The 13697-nt window shown below is 37.0% G+C and overlaps 1 protein-coding gene across 1 annotated transcript in view; it reads left to right on the top strand.

Annotated features, from left to right (window-relative positions):
• Nucleotides 1-13697, top strand: part of LOC149068850 (phospholipid-transporting ATPase ID-like) — a 139674-nt gene that overhangs the window by 9817 nt on the left and 116160 nt on the right. The window lies entirely within an intron of this gene.

The following is a 13697-nucleotide window of genomic DNA, read 5'->3' as shown; positions in this document are numbered from 1 at the left end:
ATGTATTTATCTTAACCATCAGCATATTTCCATTAATTCCAAATGTTTCATTCAATTTAAAGTTGACGTGTGAAGCGTAATATTCGATTAAGCGAGGAAAAGTCGTCGAAGTTATCATACTAAGCGGAGAACTTCAACATCGTATAGAAATAAATTTTGGTGCCGGTGTATTTTATCCGTGTAGCGGGGGATCTGTTTATCAGTTATCCGATTAAGCGGAGGAATCCGTCATCTGATCAAGCAGGACCGACTGTATCTTGAAAGAAGTTAACCCCTGCTATTACGAATTATTTTCTCTAAAGGTGAAAAATTCCCAAAATAGCTTTTGAAAATTAATTATCGAAATGAAATTCTCTTTCAATGCATGAATGGGATGGGGGGAAAGCTGAGTGAACACCAAGTGAAAAAGTGGCGTACGGAATCTCAAAACTGAACAGTTTTTGATTTTTATGCATTTTGTAATTCTAAGGGATTAGTTCCATTAGGGCTTCTTGTTCTCGACGGCCGTCTATTTATAGTTATCTTACCCTCACTCATTTCTTTTCTCTCGCAACCATCACCAGTAGTGATCGCGGAACCAAGAAAAAAGAAAGAAAAGAAATTGGTTCTTGCCCTAATGACGTTAAGAACGGGTCGTCAGGCTTTGAAGCGTAGGTGGGATACCGTACAGTGTTCCTTTACAGCTGGTATCTGTATGTGACAACATGTGGTTTGTAATTTTTTTTTTTTTTCTTGTATATATTTCGCACTAATGTTTCCAAGTTCCTCCACCCTTTTATTTTGGTTTCTAAATTTAGCGACTTTTCCGAAGAAAAATGAATAAGAAAAATTTAAACACGTGTGTACGAAAATGACTAAAATTAGTACTACTTCGCGCACACACACCTGTATTTTTTTGAGAATATCAGCGTTAAGGCCGAAACACACAACACTGACGTGACGTGATTTCATGTCATGTCAGAGACGTTGTGAATTCAGTGACGTCGTGAATATGTGACGTGGAGTTCCCACGTTACAGAATTTCCACGAATCTGAATTCACATGACGTGAAATCACGTCAAGTTAGTGTAGTGTTTCGGCCTTTGAAGCAGGCATATACTGAGTACAGGGTGATCCCCAAGTTCTGACGTGATTTGCTAAAAATATTTCAAAAAATCGATTAAAAATAAAGAAATGGCTTGAAGCATTTGAGAGGGGTGTTTTCAAAGTTTTTTGTTTTTTGCCCCTATTTACTACAAAATTTGTACATGCGCATCTTTAGTAACCGCAGAGAATGTCAAGTGTATAAAGCATTTCTTGTCACGTTATTTGTAACATGGGTATTACAAAGAATGGAAGTAAAATGAATGGAAAGTAAAAGGAAAACAACTTTGGTTTTTTTTTTTATAATTTGTTGATTTCATTTCTACTGGGCTGTGTGTTGCCACTAAACTTTTCAATTGAATTTGTGGATTTTTTTTTTCATATCTGTACTTGCTTAAAAATCTGGCTGGTCCAAAAGTCCTGACGTGTTTCGAAAAAAAACTGTTATAAAGATAGAGACAAATGGCTTAAATCATTTAAAAGAAATAGTTACAAAGTTTTTTTTCACTTCTAATTCATTTTACTTTCATTCTTTGCGACACCCATGTTACAAATAACATGGCAAGAAGTGTTATATATAGGCTTGACTACCTCTACGTCACTGAAGGTACGCATGTAGAAATTTTGTAGTGAATTGGAGATGTAAGATTTTCGGGATAGTCCACAATAATAAATAACTTCACCTTAAAACTGTACTTAAAACTTGCTTATGCTTGTACTTAAAACTTGCTTAAAATGCTGCATGTTTGGAAATAATTTCCAAAGAATAATTAATAGTAAATTGATTACATATTGGTAAAAGAAAGCTATATTATGTTTGATTTTTCTGCAAGCTAAAAGTATATAACTAGTTCTGGTATATAACTAAACCTAAATTCTAGATTTAGAAATGGAGCCATAATACATCTTAAGCATTCATTATGTGCTGTCTAATTTTTAAATGTGTTAGAATTTGCTAAATTGACAATCAGTATAATTGTCCAAGCATTTTTTTTCTTCAAATCAACAAAAGCTTGAAAAGCTCCCATTAACTTCATTCCGGAAAAATGAATGTCATTCTTGAAGCTGTATGTGAAATAATATCAAAACCAACGTGTGGCCCAGTTGAATACTTTGCAAAGAAATATCAGCAATACAGAATTTTAGTGTATGTGCATTGAAGAAAATAACTGTTCAGTATCTACTTAGAATGCAGGTGATCATATCAGAATAACTTTGTCAATCAGAATCATGCTTCAGAATCATGTTAGGACTTCTGCACCGTCCTGCATTTAAAAAAAGCGCTTTTCGTTCCATCTATTGGAATATTATAATTTCGAAATGATGCCGAAAATAAATATTCTCACAATTATTTTTAAATATTAATTATTTTATTAATACGATTTTGTCTCTCTAAATTGAATGCCACCCTGCAATCCGCGATGGCACATGTATAAGTTACGTGTTTCCCCGTACTTGTCTTATGATTTGAAATGCACAGTTGCGTAACATTCGATATCTCTCTACAACGATCATTTTTGAAGAAAACACGTCTCCATTGATTCATCAGATTACTTTTCGGATAAACTGGACAAGTGTATTAGGAAATAAATTATAATACGCTTTGTCTATTTTCTTCCCCCAAATCCCTGAAGATGTGTAACAGCGTATTGACGAAGCATTTGACGAAGACTTTTATTATCTTTAACTATCTTACCAAGGGTCCCCTAGCAAACTGGTGGCAGATGGCAGCACTACACATAACAAGCATTACAGAGAAACAAAAAATGTCAGGTTTCACTACACGCACATTCCCGCATGTACCGATTCGTTGGGGGTTCCGCGGGGGGGGGGGGGATTGTGTGGGCGGGTAGTAGGTAGGGCCTCCAAAAAATGGCTCGGGGATCCATGATGTTCTTAAGTCAGCCACCTCGTTGGGCAATTTGCCTGTTGTGGCGTTGTATTTGTATTTGTATTATCTAGCAAACATGTTTATTTTAAAAATGTGGTCCGTGGGACGCCTACAGATAAGACCAGTGTGTTTCGAAGTGTAGAAATTATAATGAAACAATAGGAAATCCATATGCATGTATATTTCGCCATAACAAAAGAGTCTAAAGCACTCAACACATTGCCCAGACTTCAGACACCGGGAAGTGACCGATCAGTTGCTGTCCATTTCCCGGAATCTAGACCCATGTTTCTTACCATTTTCTAGTCCATAAGCCACTTTAGACCATATTTTCTTCTTTTGCCTCTCTCTCTCCTCCCCCCCCCCCCGCATCCAGGAGCGAGACTTATTGAATTGGTATTTTTAAAAAAACTTTTGTATAGTGGAATTTTTTTTTCAGTGAAGTCGTCGTGTGTCTCGACCCCTAGACTACTACTACCTCTTAACCGTGCATTAACTTCGTACACATTCCTCTGCGGAATTTCTAACGACTTTGTCCTGACCCCTGGGGATAAATCAATTCAATTGAATATCGCTTCTGGAGGGGGGGGGAACACTAAAAGAAAATATTGTCCAAAGGGGGCCCAGTGGGCTAGAAAAGCTTAAGAAACACAGGTCTAGACTCCGCGAACAGGGCAGCAACTGATCTATCACTTCCCGGTGTCTGCAGAAATGCGTTGAATATTCGGTGTACTTTCCCCCTTAATGTAGGTTCTGGACATGACCGTCATAACTTCATCGACCCCCGAGCATAGCGATGCTCACGAGTACCCCTTACTAAGCTGGAAGTAACATATAGTGTTCGTATACATCGTTCACATAATCTTCGTATAAGTAACAGCTTAACCCTCAGTTAGCGGCGAGTGACGGCGCTACCTATTGACGAATTTCAGTACGATTTTTAATTTCATGAACGGTGAGCGCATCATCTGAAGTGCCTGTTGTCCGAATCCGGTGTCATTTACACCAGGGGTTGACAAATCTGAAGCATCAGGTCTGAGTTAAAGTTTAATTTTGTAACTCTACACTTTTTTAACAAACTTGAATAGGAGGGGAAAAAGTGGTACCAATCACTAATTTCTAAAAACGGTGTGTATAAATATTTTCGTATCTACGTAATCAATGCGTTAAAATGAATTACCGGTGCATTTTCTTTTCTATAATACCCTTTTTTGTGGCCTCACTGTGTTATAGCACAATGTTTGTGTTTTTATTTGCAAAAAAACTCTGATTAATACTCTTTGATTTTACATATTTAAAAGGTCGCGAAGAAAACATTCAGAACCTGATAAATATTTTTTCTTTATCCTGAAGGGAATATTTTATTACCTTCTCTTTCCTGTTAGAAAGCTCATTAAGAAGAAAGGGGGAAAAACACCATTTATATGAAATTTTTCTGTGTTTTCCCGCTCACTTAGTTTTGGGAAATTTAATAAACGCAGAAAACTGTATGTTATGTTTGGTCTTTTGTGTTTATTATGGTTCTCTTCAACTCTCGAGCACTCGTTTCCGTACAATTTAATTAATTCTTCAAAAGAATGTAGAGTCGAGAAATGTTAACGTATGTACAAAAAAAAAGTATACACGGATTTATAATCATTTCCTGATGTATTGTGGTTGTAATGAATGGGATATTTGTTCCAAGTCGTAGAAGTTAATGGGTCTGACTCGAGTGTTAATGGACGTACAAAGGCTTTAAAAATATAATCTAAATTTTTATTCCCGGATACGTGGAGTGATTGATGTTCGTGTCAATGCGAGGTAGTGTTCCGGTAACTAGTTTTCGGGTGCAATTTCTTGGTCTTATTCGTAATGGGAATGCTCCTCTTTTTTTTATGGACTAATTACGTATTCAGTTTTCTCTGTGTAGAGAAAGTCTTGGAACAAAGCTCGCACTATGTGGGAATATATCAATATAACATAGCTGCCGAGTCTCCCGAATTTTCCGGGAATCTCCCGAATTTTAGCTTCATCCCTCGACCTCCCGAAAAGTTCTTAAATTTCCGGAAATTTTACGAAAATCACAAAAATCCCTAATTGTCCCTAAAAATTTCCTACTTCATTTAAAAAATATCCCCGCTTCTGAAAACAATCCCTAATGAATTTCTTGTGGGGCATGAAGTCTTTTGCCTCTTTTTTTTTTTACCTTTCGAAATGACGTCACACGTCGTAAATGGGGAAATTACTTTTTCAAGGAAGTTTTACAAACCCTCTGATGGTAACAAGAAAGTTTTGTCTTATCGTTCAGGGAAATAGCTTAGCAGCCAATAGTCCTGGATAATAATTGAAGATTATAGTGACGCGCATGTGGTCAAAATTTCTTTTGTTGAAGTTACGTACGTGCGATATAACAAAACATGAATACATTAATTTTATATAAATATACTTATTCCCCGATGAATTTCCTTTCATCGAACGTTCCAGAAACAGGCCGACTTTTCCTTTTTGTACAAGTTGTGTTAGGCCCCTTTCACACGGAGCGGATGCGGAAGCGGGTCCGCATACCCTTTCACACGAGCACTGAAGATGCGGGTGTTTCGCCCGCATCTTTAGGTTGAAATTCGTGCATGAAAACTATTTTTTCGCAATTTTTGTAACTGTTTTTCTCCTTCACCCCTGATTCAGTGCCTATAGGCATTCTTTGGTGGTTTAGTCTAGAGCCACATAGAATATGGGAATAAAGATATCTTCATTCCGATCCTCACAAGTAGTCGATGAGAGAAAATATCTTAAAATATTTTCAAAACATTTTGAAAAAAAAAATCCGTCTTTCCGGAAAAATATGAAAGAAAAATTCCAAAAACATCCAATGTTCGAAAAATCCAATCCAAAAACATCCGAAACTAATATGTTCCTAAAAAAAAAATTCAGGAGATATCAAAGAATTTGCAAGTAGAAAAAAAGGGGAGGGGTGGGGACGTTCAAAATGTCTGTGCTTAGAAATATTCACATCACAATTCTGTCTTAGGCCGGGATTACAGTACAAAAGTTTTATAAAAGTTAGTTTATAAAACTTGAAAAATGCAACCGATAGGCCGATCAGTTAAGTTCGTTCGAATGTAACAGATGTGTTTATTGATTACATTTTTCAAGTTTTATAGTGTAATACCAGCCTTAGGCCGGGATTACACTATAAAAGTTTTGTAGAAGCTCTTTGATAAAACGTGAAAAATTCAACCAATATTATCTTATTGGTTGAATTTTTTGAATGCAAAATGTGTGTGCGTGTGCACCGATGCAACCGATGCGCCTATTGGTTGAATTTTTCAACTTTCATAAAAGTTCTTTTATAAAACTTTATAGTATAATCCCGGCCGGATTACACTATAAAAATTTTATAACAATTATTTAAAAAAAAGCAACTAATAAATTTATCGGTTGCATTAGAGCAAATGCAACCGATAAATTTATTAGTTGCTTTTTTCAAGTTTTATAAAATAACTTTCATAACCTTTTATAGTGAAATCCCATCCTTAGATTAGTCATTTTTGAAATATAAAATTTCATTTTTTCAAGTTTATAGACTGAATATCGTGTAAAATAAACTTGTAGGTATCGGGGGAACCACCAAAAATATTCAAGTGCTAGGGTCTTCAAACGACTTAATCCGGCACTGAGTGAACGTCGTACGGGGATAACGTTGTTTAATAAAAGTATTTTTTTTAAAGTTTAAAAAAATTAGATTAAAAATTTAAAAAAATAACAAATATTTAAAATAATATTTCAGATATTTTTTAAATAATTTAAAAAATTTAAAAAGAAAAAAAAAATTTTTAAATTAAATTTAAAAGTTATTAAAGTATTTAGTCAATTAAATATTCGTAATGCACAGAACGGCTTATCATTTTTGTTCCGTCAGTGGCCGTTGTTGGCAGGTTTTATTGTATAAAATTGTAAAGTATGGACAAAAGGCAGTTAAAGTTGCTATATCTCAATCTCAGAACGAAACAAAGGGATAGACGTATGTAGGTACATTATATTAATGAGCAGGGACCATCATATGGTGTTTTATGATGGTCATTTTATCATTATGGCAAATAATTAAAAAAAATTCCGTGAAAAATCACCTTCAAAAAGTACCCAAAGATGCGGACGAATTCGCTCCGCATCCGCATCGTCTGAATAGCCCCGAATAAACCTATTGTCAAAACTTCTATGTGCGGATGCGGAGCCCGCACTTAGGTTTTGACACATGCGGACGACGTCCGGACCCGCATGAACATTTCCTATAGTCTGTTTCAGGTTAACTTTGCAGTGAAGAGAAAGGTAGAGAGTGTATTCCTTCGCCGCAAAATATAGTTCTCATATATCGGAGGTTTAAGATGAACCTTTATACAGAATATTTAAATTTTTTCTATGATTTTGAAAAAAATACTGAAGAAAAAATCGTTTTGAACCGATGTTTACTTGTTTAAAATTTTTAAATTATAAAAAATATTGGTTACCATTATTAAAAATCCATAGCAACGGCAACGACACTCTGGCGCGATATCCTAGGAATTTTCCCCGCCAATATCACTGTCGTGTTTTTTTCGTTACACAATTATATACTGTATATATACATTTTTTTTTTCGTTATTTGGTTGAATTTTCCATAACGATACAATTTTTCATTCAGTTTTACATGCAGTTGTAGGCTTACATAAAAACGAATATTCAATCAGTTTTATTTTCTCCTAAAAATAGGCTTCAGTGAGTTCAGATATTCACTCATAGATTACAAGAAGTGTTTCTCTTCCACGAGAGTGCTATACTATTGTGACTTGTGAGAGGCCCTCTATGGGTGCAGAAGTTTTGGTTATAGGTCCTCCTTTTTTTAATTATTTATTTTTTGCCATGTTTATGGGATAGTTTTAGTTTCCGATCACGGAGAGTGTTGACAGAGTCGCGACTTCCACTCACACGAACGGACGCCATCTTCCACCCACCTGTTTCTCCTCATGCCCCTTGCCTTTAGCGTCTCTTCAGATACAATAAATGAGTGGGGGGGGGGGTCCACAGTGGTTTGGGCTTTCATCTGTTATGTGACAGTTGTGTCTTAATTTTCACCAGAGATAGCCACGCTAAAGTTCTCTGCTCTTCCATTCCTGAATACTATATTTTTGGTTTTTGAATACTCGCTGTAAACAAAACTCCATAAGAATCATCCGTAATAACCATGAGCACCACATCAACCGTAACAAAAGACTAAAGCTGTCGTGAAAACAAGTGGCATCGACGTATACCGTTCGGGGAAGGGGGGAGGTCGAGTGACGGAAATTTCGGCAAGAAAAGTGAGTAGAAAAATTCAAAACTTTTCCGTATCATTATTATTATTTGGTGCTATTCCTGCATTTACACGTGAAAACAGAGTTAACCTGCTTCTCCTTAATTTATTTAACATTAATTTTTCCCATATAAATTGAAGAAAAAAGTAAAAATCCCCAAGTTTTTGAGAGCCATGGTTAATATACAGTATTTTAAAATTATACGTTGCTTTCATAATATTGTTTGGATTTTTTTTTTGTAAATAAATTTCAGCTGAGGGAAGGGAAATATTGCAGAAAAATATATGACTTTTTTGAAATTTTTAATGTTACTTACGGCATATCAATGAAGAGTAAGTGACACGCTGATAGAAGATAATTATTTTTTCTAAATTTTAAAACGCTTTCTAATCAAAAAACAAAACAAATGATTTCAAAAACCTCACTTTAATTTCTGAAAGTATCGTCAATGGTTTTCTTTTAATTCTGTAATTATTACTAATTTAACTGTGCAATTACATTACACGTAAAAAATATTTTTCTCAGTGAGATTGGCGAGAATCGGCCATACCTTACCGAGACGTGATGATGTTTACAACGAGTGATGCGGTTCCCTCGTAGCTTCCCCTTCACTGCAAAGTTAACCTGAAACGGACTATAGGTGCGGAGATTTTTCGGCTCGTCTGAAAGGCGCAGTATATTCCAATTGTTAAAACTTCTTCCGGACCCGCATCCGCTCCGTGTGAAAGGGCCCTAACGGACATAAACATCGGTCATGGTGGAAAGACTGACATCATCACCCATGTGAAATGAAAAAAAAAACCATCAAGCAAGTGTCGCAAAAGTCAGTGTTCTTCAAAAATTGACGCTTTTTTCCCTTCATCTTCCGATGTTTTTGGGATCATTCACGCAGAATGTTCGTTCACATCGTTTCTGATTGAACACGATATATATATTTTTTTAGATCACCATTTTGAAGTTTTGGCCCCCAATTTCACTTGTTTTTTTGCATAGGGATTTTATTCCCGATGGTTTTACTTCCATGTGTGTAAAATCCCTATTTTATTTGACTTCAATTTTTAAGTAGGGATTTTATTCCCTACGCTTAACTTTTCTGTGTGAACAATCCCTATTTTATTTGGAAAAATCCCTTTTGTATTTATTAAGTCCCGTTCACATGTGCAAGATTGGGGGTCGCTTTGGTGGTAATTACCGGCATGACAACTTTTTTCCCCTCGTAGGGGAAGAAAAAGGTGGGAGAGAAGCTCATCAAAAAAAGCCCATCTTTCTTGGGGTGGATTGGAGGTCGACACCGACCTTCTCTCCCATAATCCTTTGCACCGCGAAAACTGCTATAATCCTCCTTCGTCAACCATCTTGAATCAATCACTTCCGTTCAACCTACGTAACCAGTGACGACTTCCGGAAAGGGGGGGGGATTACCGGCATAAACTTAACGTCATGTGAACGGTTTGTAGCGAAAATCCTCCCGTTACCGGGAACTTCCCGGGATGTTTTATTGTACATGTGAACGGGGCTCTAGGGGAGTGGTTTTAGCATAAAATACGGGTCCGCACGAAAATCTTCCTAATTTTCATTTTCAGAAGTTGGCAGCTATGATATAACTTGGAAACGTAATTCGTTGTGATGGCGTTGGAAAATGCCCTTGTCACTCGCGTCTGAAGGAATTTCTAACGAACTGATACATGGCAGAATGGGTGTTCTGAGCGCATGTATGGGCCCAAAGTCGGATCCACACACTCAAAACCGGTTTTGATGTTTGGCTACGCGAAATCGACAAATGGTCGCTGTGGTAGCCACGCCTCAAAACCGGTTTTTTTTTTCGCTGCGGAGTTCTGCGGGTGTGGACACGGCTTTATGTGTTCATGTTATCAGAGTTGTGCGTGTTTCGTATTCTAGTTTCTTCGGCTCCCATATTTTGAAGCGAAAATGGCGGATGCCTGAATTTTCGTGTCATGTAAGTACCGTATTGAAGGTCTACCTGCTCTCTGTAGAGGGACTTTTTGAATAGATTTCTTACTGTAATTCCTCCGCATAATTAGCCGGCATGCTGTGAAACTTGTGGGGACACCATTCTTTTAAATATCGGAGCTTGGTCGTCTCCCGGCTTTGCCGGAAAAAGGTTTAATAAGGGTCACAGAACACATTTGAAAGATCGTATCAGTTCGTATGGAGTACCGGATAAATGATCAAATCGTGATAAAATCGGTTTCCAACTCCAACAAACGCGTTTTGCGCGAGAATTCGATTACGGTAACTGAACATTTATGTCAATTTAATTTTCTACAACTTGAAATGCATTAGAAAAAAAACAACCACCTGACTAATTTTTCGCTATGCTTTCAAAATATTTATTGCTTTCGCTTTTCCCCGATGCTTTCAATATACAGTGATACCTCGGCTTACGAATTTTTTCAGTAATTTTTTTGCTTCGACTAACGAAAAGTTTTGTCGATATGGACTTTTATCGTTCCAATTTCCTATCGACGAAAATTTTTTATCATTCTAACCCAACACAGCCGCTTTGTGGGATGAAATTTTGCACAAATGTTTATCAGAATTATTGTCACTCGAGTCGAGCCCGATTAATTAATTTTTTCTTCGAAATCACTTTCTCCAGAAGTGTATACATTTCATTCACAATAGTTTTGAACCATTTCATGGAAAATAAAAGATTGAGCTAATAATAATAAGTACAATGAAGATTAATAGAAAATGCATTGAAAAAGGATGCCTAGATCTGAATGTTTCCAGTGCACGTGGTAGGATTCTTAACATCAAACTGAATAGTCTGGATACGCGTTCTTTTTAGTGCAAGGCTCTTGGCATCCACTGAATGGTCTGAACTTTCATTAGCTTATCTTTTTCATTTGCATGTATGATGAGACACAGAAATGACCTAATCAAATCACAAATGTATGAGGATACATATGACCTTTCCTTGTACACAACATTAGTGTAAAATAAAAAGATCTTCAGTATCACATTCTTTTATAAATTCTCATTATAGTATACTGTAGGTTATATTATACCGTTGGTTAGTTTCAGTCAACGGTCTGTTTTCAAATTTCGGGCATAACCTGAAACGAATCAAACGAACGATTTCCCATAGAAACTTATGGGAAATCGCGATTCAGCTAACGATGATTTCGGCTCACGAATGTGATTCCGGAATGAATTATCTGCATTAGCTCAGGTATCACTGTGTGTATATGTAATACAAAATACATTTACGTGTGGTTCTGGTGATTACTATGTATAGTGACCAGAAAGCAGAATCTCTTGGTCGAGCTATGTATCACCCCCACTAATTTTGTCATTATTAGGACCACTGTGTCAAAAAAATTAAATATGAAATGGAAAAATCCAAAATAATATCAAAATGAACCGAGGATGTGGAAATGGGATCAGCACAAGCGGAGATAGAAGTGAAGTCTGGGGGGGGGGGGAAATGATGCAAATACTTTTATCACCTTTCTTAGGTTGCCTGCACATATCTTTGATGTTGGGAGGAATTACTCTCTCCCCGTAACATCCCCCTCCCCCATCTCCTCCAATGATTATCAGAGGAAACGTATTGTGGAGAAAGTTGAAGCATCCCGGCTCTCCAAAAGCACTATTTCTATTAGGGAACTATATGAATGAAATAGAAATAAAAAATGTGCTACTCAACTGAGCGCAGTGATATCATACCCAAAAATCGACCTTTTTGGATGAAAACTTCTGTGATAGGCGGTGGGCGTCGTGCTGGACTTTCATCGCGAAGATCCAGGTTCGAACTCCGTTCACGGTGGTGAGCTGAAGTTGGTGTTATGCTGTTTTTCAACTTTGAGACGTGAATGCGATATTCACATAACATGAAAATTCAGGCATTTTCCAACAAAAAAAATGCGGCTGTCAGAATCCTGCGAAAGTTTTAAAAGAATTATAAATGACTCAAGTGCTAATCATGTGAGGAACTTCTTTGTATAAAATATAAACTTTCTCATTTTCGAGGAAATGAACATGATGTATAAGGTAAGACATATGGCCACGTCTTCCTACGCACTGCTACCTCAGAGGTCCTCTTTTACATGGAGACTGAAGAATAAGAACGTGCATTAAATATACACGGGGGCGTATTGGGACCGAAATTGATTGCGACAGATATGACATCCCTCGTCATATTACTCGCGAAACCTCATCTAACGTGCACATATATGTACATCATAAAGCATGTACGAGTACCTTGGGTTTTCTTACGAGATTAGAAAAGAAAATGAAGAAGGGAGTGGATTGGAGAAAAAGAGATGTTTCTTTGCTCTTCCTTCAAGAAAAGAATTAGACTGTTCTTTTATTTCCACTTTGATGATAAGATTGATTGACTCCGAGCCTGCTTTTTTTTACCCTTTCCCCTTTCTTATTTCTCTTTCTCCGTTCGATTTGCTCGCATCAAAGATCTTCGATCTTGTTGGACTCCTGGGAGCGGAGCTATAGCAGTTCCGGGGCTGAGGCTAATGCCCTGTAGCAATCTATAAATGAAATGAAATTTTCTCGGGAAGAAAGGATGTATTCGACTTCCATACAACAGAAATGAAAAGAAATTCTAGCGTTCAATCATATGTAAGGATAACGCAACTCGTCACCTAAAGTTGTTGTCCATTTGTGATTTCCACAATGGGCAAGATTTTTTTTTTTTAATTTCTATTCGGACGCTTAAAATTATGAATACAGAAATTTAAAAATTCTTATGATTTATATTATTTATTATATATTATTTGCGCGTGGAGTTGCTACATTCAAAAATCGATCATGCACTGGACTAGAACTTTATGAACTTCCCAGCGACCTGGAAAGTCAGGGAAAACCGAAAACATATTTAAAACTCCTGTGATGGGTGGTGGGCGTCGTGCTGGTCTTTCATCGCGAAGATCCGGGTTCGAACTCCGTTCACGGTGGTGTTATGCTGTTTTTCAACTTTTCCCTATTCGCTTCAAAACATGGGAAAATGTTGAATTATGCAGATGACAGTACCAGTATACCACCAAACAATCATAACTCTGGCAACATAAATAAGTTATGGCCGTGCACACAAACACACACGTTCCTGCGTGTAACCAATTCTTTATAAATACCGCAGAGGAATGTGTATGAGGTGCATGTACGGTAGTAGTTGTACACACTACTACTACTACTACTTAACCGAACATGTACCTCGTACACATTCCTTTTCGGAATTTCTAACGAATCGGCACATGCCGGAGTGCGTGTTCTGAGTGTATGCTTGGCCCTAACGTATTTATGTTGTTGAGTTGCTCTTGTTTCGTGTTCATGCTGCCATCTGGCTTCCATTTTCTGAAGTAAGGATGGAAATGCTTGAATTTTCATGTTTTGTGAGTATCGTGTTGTAGGCCTGCCTGCTCTCTGCGGAGACACTT

This window comes from Pholcus phalangioides, unplaced genomic scaffold, assembly GCF_987345545.1.
Source record: "Pholcus phalangioides strain wild (caught in Gottingen) unplaced genomic scaffold, Ppha-v1.0 ptg000024l_1, whole genome shotgun sequence".
NCBI classification, from domain to species: Eukaryota; Metazoa; Arthropoda; class Arachnida; order Araneae; family Pholcidae; genus Pholcus; species Pholcus phalangioides.
The sequence above is the reverse complement of the archived record's forward strand: the minus strand, read 5'-3'. Positions and strand labels throughout refer to the sequence as shown.